The following is a 10610-nucleotide window of genomic DNA, read 5'->3' on the forward strand; positions in this document are numbered from 1 at the left end:
ACAGTCTGCACCCCAATTTTCTAGGCATTAGAAATGTTATTCGTTAAATCAAGTCATTTAAAAACTTCAAAACATCTGTGGGATTTCCTGGCATATTTAAATATTCTGTTGTTTTCAGATGCCAATTTCTTAACTCATAATATATTCATACACTTCTTGTGAGAGAAAGTAGTGTAGCTGCTATAAAGAATAGCTTTTAAAAATCACAGTAGCAGTCCAAGTGCCTAAGAATAGCTTTGTTTTGGACTAGAAACTTTTCCTGAATGGTCTTCCCACACTCTAAACACACTCAATTACTCTCAAATCTCCCCTTGGAAATGCAAACATTTTTATTCTTCTGTGAAAGTGCATGAGGTTCTCCATAGTTTTCAAACAAAATGTCATTGTAACCATTCTGTGCAGCTCTAAATTGGACCAAATATGTTTGAACTGAGATTAAAGAAATGTTTCATTGTGTTTGCCATTTTTTAATGCTAAATGATAAAACTGCTGGTATGTGGTTCATAAATATTTTATTAGGCTTTATCTATGCATTAAGCTTGAGAGGTGTCTTATTTTCATGAATTTATTACAACAATTTAAATAGTAATAATAATAAAAATTTGGATTTAAATAATTCATTTCCCTGGGGAAACTCTGGTGCTCTGGTCCATCAGTCAGAGCTGGGTGGCAGCACATCACGTCCACCATCTTTCTATCCTTCCGATGTGTTGCTTTGGGATGTGTTTCTAGCCTTATGTCAGTTACTTGGCTGGCTATTATCAGACTTCACATTTGCCTCCAAAATCATCTTTTGGGATAATTAATTCATGAGATGAGACGATATTATACAATAGAAGCCATATGTTTCAAAGTCCTGCCTTCAGCAGACACAGATTAAGTCCTGAGTGCGGCCTCACTTCCAATTACATACTTACCAATCCATAAAATTAAGAATTATTACCAAGAATTTCAAAGAAGTATTTTTCGACAATTAGCCATTATCCTTATTTCTAACAATTAAATACCTTATTCCCTTACAAATATATTGTTTACATGCTGGGAAAGAACAGTGCCTCTAAAAGTGTCCTCCTCGGGGGTTAAATGGTTGTGTCATCTCTCTTTTCTGAAAGTACAGGCACTTAGGATTCATCAGATGGCTTAAGGGTGTGTGTGTGTGTGTGTGTGTGTGTGGTTGTCACTGGTTTGTCCGGAGGTTTGCACCTGTCCTCTGTCTTTCTGGGAAGGTGTTATCTTCCTGGGTCTCAGAATAACTGTTTTTAAGACCTAGCCCATCCCCTGTGCCTCCCTGCTTCAGAGTCTTCTTTTTCAGAGTCGAATGCAACTCAGAGCTACTTTTCTGGTCTTTCTTTTTAAACTTAAGCTTTAAAAAAGAGCCTGTTTTGCCTCTTATTTATAATGAATTCCTTCCTTCTGAAATTATTTCCTAAAGGCCAAGGAAGCCCTATCCAATGCCTCATCAGTTTTTTTTGCTATTATTAATATTTAAAACCAATAACTCACAACTACCACTTCTGTTTTAAAAGGAAGCTATTCCAGTAGGGAGATAGGGACTATCATTCCTCTAATGACATTTTAGTTACTGTTACACCACACACCCGCAAGATGGTGAATTACTGTAACTCAGCTCGGCCAGTTGCTCAGGTTCTCACAGTCTCTACTGTTGTGTATTTTATGAGTTTGTCTTTGAGGCCAATATCTAATTTCTGGCTAATCCTGGGAAATCCCAAACCACTGAAAATTTTAGAATGCCAGAGTCTTGCAGTCTATAAGAAGTTTCATTTGGCATATCTTGTGTGCTATATTCTGCCTGTCTGAGACAGGCACACAAATGGAAGATGTAATGTCCAGTAGCCAGTTCATGTGTTAACTGGGCAGTTTACTTCTTCAGTTTAGGGACTTTTGACCACTGTGAAGTGGGCAGGAGAGGGATTGGATATATCATTCACCAAACAAAACCTAAATGTTAGGCCACCAGGTTTTACAGACAACTAAGCTGAAGTTCAAATTCTAAAATTATATTTTCCTTGTTAAATATGAAACTATTGCTCAAACCCAGCTGCTAATTTCAAAGCCTCAGGTCTCAATTGCCTTCATAAATCATCATAATTCATCACAGTTGCTTTTTAAACTTTTAGCTATGTGCATTGTGTCTTCAGAGGCAATGTCTCTCAGAAAAGCCTTGTCTAATGCACCAATTGTAGTTCGCCTTCTTAATGGGGGTTCTTCATGAATTTAATATTAGAAATACTTGGCCATCGACTTGGCCATTTTTAGACTCTAGGGATTGAATCACAATAGCATGAATGTTTACACCCTTTGCTTTAAGGCATTGTTTCCTGTTCTCTAATCACATCAAATAGCATCTGTCCAGTGCATATGCTATTTGGTCATCTTGCACAAATTCACCAGAAGAGTTCATTTAAAAAGCAAAAGGCACAGTAAAATGGAAACAACAGATGATAACAAATGCTAGCAAAGCAGTGGAGCAATGAAAACATACACTCAGTACTAGTGGGATGGCAAAGTGGTACAGCCATTTTGGAAGACAGTTTGGCAGTTTCTTATAAAGGCGAATATAATCTTACCAAAGAACTTAGGGTGTTACTCAGATGGGCTTAAGACACATGTACATAAAATTTATTAGTGAAGCATAATGGTGTACCCCTTTAATCCCAGCACCTGGGAGCAGAGGCAGGAGGACCTTTGTGAGTTTAGGACCACTCTGGTATACACAGTGAGTTCCAGGACAGCAAGGGCTACATAGGGAGATAGAGAGACTCTGTCTCAAAGCCACCCCCTGAAGAAAAATTACACATGAATGTTTATCCATATACATACCACCCAAAACAGGAAGAAACCAAAATGCCTTTAAAACAGTGATTGGATAAACAAACTGTGGTGCAGTCATATAATGGAATATTATTCTGTGATAAAAAGAAATGTACTATTAACACCCCTAAAATAAATGGCATATACAACCAGTACTACAAAACTATAAAGTATCAAAAGAGACTGCCATGAAAAATTATATGCCAAAAACTGGTTATCATAGAAGAAAATACATTCCTAGAATCCCACAACCTAGCAAGACGGAAGCAACTGAAAATCTGAACTGAGCAGTGTGAGTAAGCAGACTGACTCAACCACCACACCAACAAACACCCTCCCATCTTCTCAGTAAGTATTCTAAGTCAAGGACCTGTTGCCCTCTTGCAGCCTAATCTGATGGTGCCATCACTTTGTTTTTGAGAAAAGTTCCCTTTTGCCACTTTGAAGAAGACATCTTCCAACACGGAAAAGCAGAGGACAGATGGCCTACCTCCCTTGTGAAGTCTCCCAAATGCCTGAGGAATTTTCACAATTTCTCTTGAACATTCCATAAAAACTGAAGAAAGAACACTTCTAAACTCATCTTATAAGGTTTGCATCACCTAATGCCACAAAAGACCAAGCTACACAACTGTCACCTAGATGCAGAGGACCAGTCCCATGCTAGCCTCCTAGCTGTCAGTCCTGAGTCCGTGAGCTCCCATAAGCTCAGGTCAGCTGTCTTTGTGGGTTTCCCTGTCATGATCTTGGGACCACAGCAACTTTTATAAAGGAACATATTTAATTGAGACGGCTTACAGTTTCAGAGGTTTAGTCCATTATCACCAGGGTGGAACATGGTGCTGGAGAAGGAGTTAAGAGTTAATACATCTTGATTCATAGGCAGCAGGAAGTGGTCTGTGTCACTGGATACAGCTTGAGCATAGGAGACCTCAAAGCTCAAGCCCACAGTGACACACTTCCTCCAACAAAGCAGCACCTCCTAATAGTAGTGCCATTCCCTATAAGCTTATAGGGACCAAGTACATTCAAACTATCAGATTACCCGAAGTATAGTATTAATTTAAATGAACATACCAAAATCCCAATAGCATTTTTTTTTTTTTACAAAAGGAGACAAAAACATTGAAAATGTGTAGGGAACCACGAAAATCCCCCAAATAGTCCTGAGAAAGAACAAAGCTAGAAGTATCTTACTTGAGGATTTCAAATTGTGTTACAAAGCAACAGTAATCAAAACTATTTGCCTGGCATAAAATAGACATGTAGACTACTGAACATAACAGAAAAAGCTCAGAGGTTAACTCATGTATATATGGCCAACTCCTATATGATAAGAACATCAGAAAATGGTAGGAGCTGGAGCAATGGCTCAGTGGTTAAGAGCACTGCCTGCTCTTCCAGAGGACCTGGCTCCCACCACCCACAGGGTAGCCCACAACTGCCTGCAACTCCAGTTCCAGGAGATCAGATGACTTCTACTGAACTCCATGGATACTAGGCACATATGTGGTGAGTTGACGTACACACAGGCAAAACACCCAAACACATAAAATAATGATGATAATACAGATGCAAATAACTTTTTAAAGGATATATACGGTGGCAGACTGTGGTAGAGTGCACATTCCTATCGGCCTAGCACTGAGGAATAGAAACAGGAGGGGCAGAAGTTCAAGGTCATCCTCAGCTGTCTAATGACTCTAAGGCCAACTGGGGCTACATGAGATCATCTTTTAAAAACATAAAACAGAAGAGAGATGCGGGAGCCAAAATTGTTACCACAGCCACGGTTTTACATCTAGAGTTCTTGTTTTGAACTATAGTCAGCATTCATTTATCTTTGATAAGAAACTGAAACTCAGTAAAGTATGATAAATTATGATTTAAATCCTTAGGTGGGTTGTACTGAGGGGATGAGGTTTGTTTTGATTTGTTTCAACCTTCTCTTTCTTAGGACACAGTGAAAACAGAGATTCCTGGAACTCAAGTCATGTCATCATAAATCATTGTTCTGCATGAAGTATGCAGTCCACATGATCTGAACACTGGAAGGACCCCATCCGGTGGTAAAAGGGTGTGGCCCATAACAGGTGGTTCTTTTAGAGCCACAAAAGCCATTACGTGCATCTTTCAATAATTTTTAATTATAAAAGCAGCATATGATTACTGTGGGAAATTTGGCAGAAGCAAATGCAGAATGAGGAGTCAAGAAAAGAGGACTGAGAAGGAAACAGTGCAGAGGAAGGAGGGAGAAAACAACCCATCAGCTCAGGCTCTGCAACAGTGAAATGTCAGCGTGGGTGGCCAGACCTAGAGAGGATGCCTAAGACTGTCCTGACACACTGTTGCCACCTGCCTTTCCCACTTCCTGCCTTACATCCTTCTGCAGCAGGCAGTGTAGCTGAAGGGAAAGAATGGTAGAAGTTGTGTCCAAGAGTGCAGGCTCTGGAATCAGACTGCCTGCTTCACACCCTGCTTCATCTTCTCACTAAGCTGTGTAACTCTCAGCCTGTTACTGCAACTTCCTATCTATAAAATCATAGAGATAAGAATAAAAAATGACTGGCCTAAAGTCAAATCTGTATCGGGGTCAGTATATTTTTTCTGTAGAGTTGAATGATCAATATCCAGGTCTTGTCACCACTGTTCAATACTGTTGTTGAGGTACCAAAAAAGTCATGAAAATCAATGTACTGCCTTCCAATAAAATTTTGTATACTGAATTTGAAATTCATAGAATTTTCACAAAGCATTACATTTTTTCCAGATCTTTTTTCAAACTTTGAGAAACAATAACAAAATATACTAGTTTATAGGCTAAAAAAAAAAAACACAAAAAACAAAAAAACCTGCACTGGTCCTCTGGACAATGGTCTGTTAACCACTGCCTTGTATATTCAGTAGGTATCACTGTGATGTCTGTGACACTTTTCTATATACACGCTCTAATGTATTTTCATGCTTGTGGGGTGTGCTCACCAATGTGCATGCACTCATAAGGCCTCAGGTTGATCCCAGGAATCTTTCTCAAGACTAACACCCATTAGCCACTGAGTGGAGGGCACCTGCACACACGTGGTTCATAGACCAAAGCACATGCTCCTGCACACACACACAAATAAAAATAATAAAAACATTTAAAAATAGAGGTAGCAAATCCAGAGCTCCCCCATTTGGCTAGTCTCACTAGATGCTTGCTCTGGGGATCCCCATCTCTGCCTTCTGATGGTGGAATTAGACGGGGCATACAGTCAGGCCTTGCTTGGGTTCTACAGATCAGAACTTGGATTCTCTCATTTGTATAGCAAGTGCTTTCAAGGCCATTTCCCTGTAGCAAGGTTTCTTGTACTGCCAGCCCCCAAATCATGACAAGGAGACTTATTATTAATTTTGAATTCTTGGTCTTAGCTTAGGCTTGTTTCTAGCTAGCTTTTTAAAAACTTAATTCATTTCTATTAATCTATGTGCTGCCTCTAGGCTTGTTTACATCATCTACAAACTGTCCACCCTGCTTTCCTGCTTCCTCGGAGCTTGGTTGGCTAACCCTAGGCTGCCTGGGCCCTAGCAGGCTGGCTCTCCTTTACTCTCTGCCTGTCAGCCCTGCCTATCCCTCCTCTGCCTAACTATTGGCCATTCAGCTTTTTATTAAACCAATCAGGTGCCTTAGGCAGACAAGGTGAAATAGCAACACATCTTTACATAATTATTCTGCAACACAAACAAATGCAACACATCTTTACATAGTTAAACAAATATTCTATTCCGCAGCATTTCCCTAGTCTCAGGAATTATTTTAATAGCCATGTAGAATAACACTCCCTCTTCTGTGGTTAGAATGTAGGCTATTTCCAGTTCTCAAATGTATTTAACTGCAACAACCAAAATGGCAGAGAGAACATCTAGAAACTAACACTGGATATGTAGCAGTGAGAACTAATTTCAGACAACTTAAAGGAAATTAAGCAGACAATACATATTCACGTCCACAGAACTTACATCAATACCATTCATTCTAAGACCTTTTGCAGGTGGGCTGGAATTCAGTCCTCATCACAACCTTAGGGGTCTGGAGATGTGGTTCAGTTAGAAAAGTCCTTGCTGTATAAGCATGAGGACAAGAGTTCAATCCCCCAAACCCATGTTTAAAAAAAAAAAAAAAAAAAAAAAAAGCCGCGTGTCACCAGGCAGTGCACACCTGTAATCCCAGCACTCAGGAGGCAGAGGGGGGCTTATCTCTGAGTTCAAGGCCAGCCTGGTCTATAGAGCAAGTTCCAGGACAGCCAGGGCTACACAAAGAAACTCTGTCTCAAAACAAAAGGGGGGGGGAGATAAAAGAAAAGAAGGAAGAGAAAGGAAGGGAAGAAAAAGGAAGGCAGGAGGCAGGGAAAGAGGGGGGAAGGAAGGAAAAAAGAAGAAAGGAAGGGAGGAAGGAAAAAGGGAAGGAAGGGAGGGAGGAAGGAAAAAGGGAAGGAAGGGAGGGAGGAAGGAAAAAGGGAAGGAAGGAAGAAAAGATAAAGCAAAAGCCAGGTGTGGTGGTGCAGTTTGTAATCCCAGCACTGGGAGGCTGTGACAGGCAGGTTTCTTGATGCTCAGCGGCCAGCCAGACTAGCCTAATAAGAGACTTGCAGGACAATGAGAGACCATGTCTCAAAAGACAAGGCTGATGGTCCCTAAGGAATGACAATTTAGGGTTGACCTCTGGCCTCCACATGCTCGGGCACATACACTCAAGGAGAGAGGAAGAGGGGAGAGACTGGAAGAGTGGGGATGGGGATGAGGGAGAGACCTGGAGAGGGAGAGATTTGAGCGCAAGTTCAGCTTGCACCTGGAGAAAGGAGGAAACCTCTCCTGTGGTCCTCACCTTCTGCTTGTTTGAGACATAGTTTTTCTCCTGTGCTGCTGGGGCATCTTCCCTGGTCCCATGGGAACGTTGGGATAACAGATTCCAGGCGATTGCATCCTGCTTTGCGCAACTTTGTAGCGTTGGTAAGCGCTTTACTACTGAGCCATCTCCTCTTAATGGTTCTACGTTCAATAAGGCTGAGGATCAAGCCAAGCCATGAACAGAGGCCTTTGGGGAACGTTCCATAGCTTACTAGAGCAGAGTTTACTCTGGAACAGTAGACTGCACCTCTCAATGAGGGAGCCTGGACCAATATGCACCTCGGGGTACTCTATAATGCACCTTTACCCAGCGGTGTCTGTTTTGTATTCTGATCACACAAGACCTCGTTCTCAAATATCCGGTGCGAATTCTGTTACACAGTGGGAAAAGGATGCCCATTTAGCCTACCTATTCATCCTATAACCCTCGTCCCACCGACTTATCATTAAGTGATCTTTATGCATGTCATACCCAGAACCAAGGACCAGTGTAAATACTGATTGGAGCAGACGTCCATATCCCATTTTCCCATTTCTGGTTCCAAATCTAAGTGGCAAATTCAAATGGAGCTTGGTCCAGAGAGAGGCCCCGCCTCACCTCGGGCGTGGGAATTTCGGATAAGCACTTACGCGTGCTTCTTTGAAATGCAGCCCAGTGGCTGGAGGTGAGGTCCCTGCGGATCACCCGTCCCGCTGGGCTGCCTGGTGTCGCCGCACCACAGCTCTACACAGGCGTGAACCAGGGTCTGTCCAGTCTCCCTCCCTCTCCTGCGGGGGGCGATCCGTCTGCGCGCCTCCCCGGGCACTCATGCCCAAACAAGGAAGCGCGGAGCCGGGCGCGCGCACGCGGAGGGCCGGGGCGCGGGTCTGCAGGGCGCGGGCTCCGCCCGCGGGGCCACCTCAGGCGGCGCGTGCGCGGTGCGCCCCAGCCAGCCGCCGCGATGCCTATTTTAGTCAAAGCGGCCGTGAGCGGGGAGCTGGCCCCGGCCGCGCCGCCTGGGGACCCTCCGCGAGCCCGTCGAGCCGCCGCTCCCCGCTACCGTCGCAAACTTGGCGCGCGCCGCCCGCGCCCGGCGCCGGGACACGCCAGGTAAGGGACCCGAGCGCGGGCTCATGCGGGAAAGTTGGCCCCGAGTGGCGGAGTAACTTGGCGCGCGCCGCACTCCGCGCCGTCCTTGCAGCCGCCCTTCGCCCGCCCGCGCCCGGGGCCCTCGGCTGGACAGCGCAGGGTCGCCGAGCTGTGGACGCTGACACCGTTCCAAAGGGAGGTGAGCGGGTCCCCGGGCTGGGGTGCAGATGACGGGGAGCCACCGGTCCTCGCCACCGGCCGGCACCCTCGTTCCAAAGCCTTAGAGAAACGGGGGGCTTGCGGGACTGATCCCCAAAGCGGTCGGCTCAGAAGACAAGACTTAGCCACCACGCCGCTGGCCGCACGAGATGAGCAGAGATTCCGTGACAGCAACGGTGAAAATTATGTCTATTCGCATGGTTATTACTCACTACTGTTCATTTTTGTAATTTGGTCAAGGTTAAAGTTAGCTTCCTCATTCAGCATTTTAGATCTGCAAATGCTTGTTTGAAAGCCAATAGATGGGCCCTATTTTCCTACAGTAAGTAATTTAGGGAATTAGACTTTAGGGATCTGATTAGAAAGATATCGTTTTGATTTAGTCAAAATTAATTAATTAATCTGACAGTTTACAAATTCACTCACCAATTAGCCTTTGTCCCAAGACCCACCATTTATTCTCTGTATAAGGGCAGACTAGTGTAGGCCATTCAAACTCATTAAGTAGTGATTAAGCCCAAACCCATTAGATCAGTCATTTAATATAAAAAATTAACTGATTTTTAAAGGGGTGTATTTCACAGTAAGACACTTTTATTTGTATATTTATATACCTACAGCTGTGTCTGTAATTTGTATATCTTTATACAAGTGTAAGGCATCAAAATATGTTTTACAATAATCCTACGTTTAAAACTGGCTTTTGGGGCTGGTGAGAAAGCTTGGACTATAAAAGGTACAAGCAGGCGAGCCTGACAGCATGAGTTGTGTCCCCAGGACCCACGTGGTGGAAGTGGAGATGCACCCGCAAGCTGTCCTCTGACTTGTGCACCCACCCCTCAGAAATAAATAAATATGTGTAATACAGTTTAATGGTTATTAATATTTTTTGGTTTCCAGGCAGACTATAGTCGCCTCGTCAATTTCCTTTGACCACAAATTTAAGCTTTTAATGCCACTTTTAGAACTTCCAAGAACCTGAAAGTGAAGTACGGTGGACTAGGAGGCAACCTAGTTTGTGCTGATTAATTTAGTGCATAAATCTGTTTTAGAACATCAAAACCCGAAAGAGTTTTTAAGAGCGTGTAGTTCAGCTGTCTCTAGTCCAAGGGAAAATAGATAAGGGAGGGAAGCACCGGTCCCTGGCTCATGTGGCTCCCTGGTGGCTCTGGGATGGATCCTGACTCAGGAAAGTGTGAGTGAAATGGTTGTCTGTCCCCGTTACGTTTCCCTCTCATCCCATTCGGCCGGCCCTTCCTCGGTGACACTACCTATGGAGGCCTTGGAAGGGCCTCCATATGTACCACCCCTGCCTCCCACAGGCATTGGGTAGCTATAGCAAGCAGGACCCGGGATGACACTCTTACTTTCAGGTTCTTAGAACAAGCCCCCAGGCCCCCATTGTAATAAGCTTATATCTTTCTCAAGACTGTTGGAAAGTAGTTGAATTCTCATTTTTTTCTTTTTGCAGAAAATCAATATTTAAGTCAGCTTATTATTTGTGAGCTGTTTGGGGTGGGAATGTAGCCCAGTGGTAGAGTTCTCCCTTGTTATCATGTTTAAAGCCCTGTGACGCTCAGCACCATAAAATGAGTTTCACAAA

The sequence above is a fragment of the Cricetulus griseus genome, chromosome 2 (assembly GCF_003668045.3).
Source record: "Cricetulus griseus strain 17A/GY chromosome 2, alternate assembly CriGri-PICRH-1.0, whole genome shotgun sequence".
In the NCBI taxonomy this organism is placed as follows: Eukaryota; Metazoa; Chordata; class Mammalia; order Rodentia; family Cricetidae; genus Cricetulus; species Cricetulus griseus.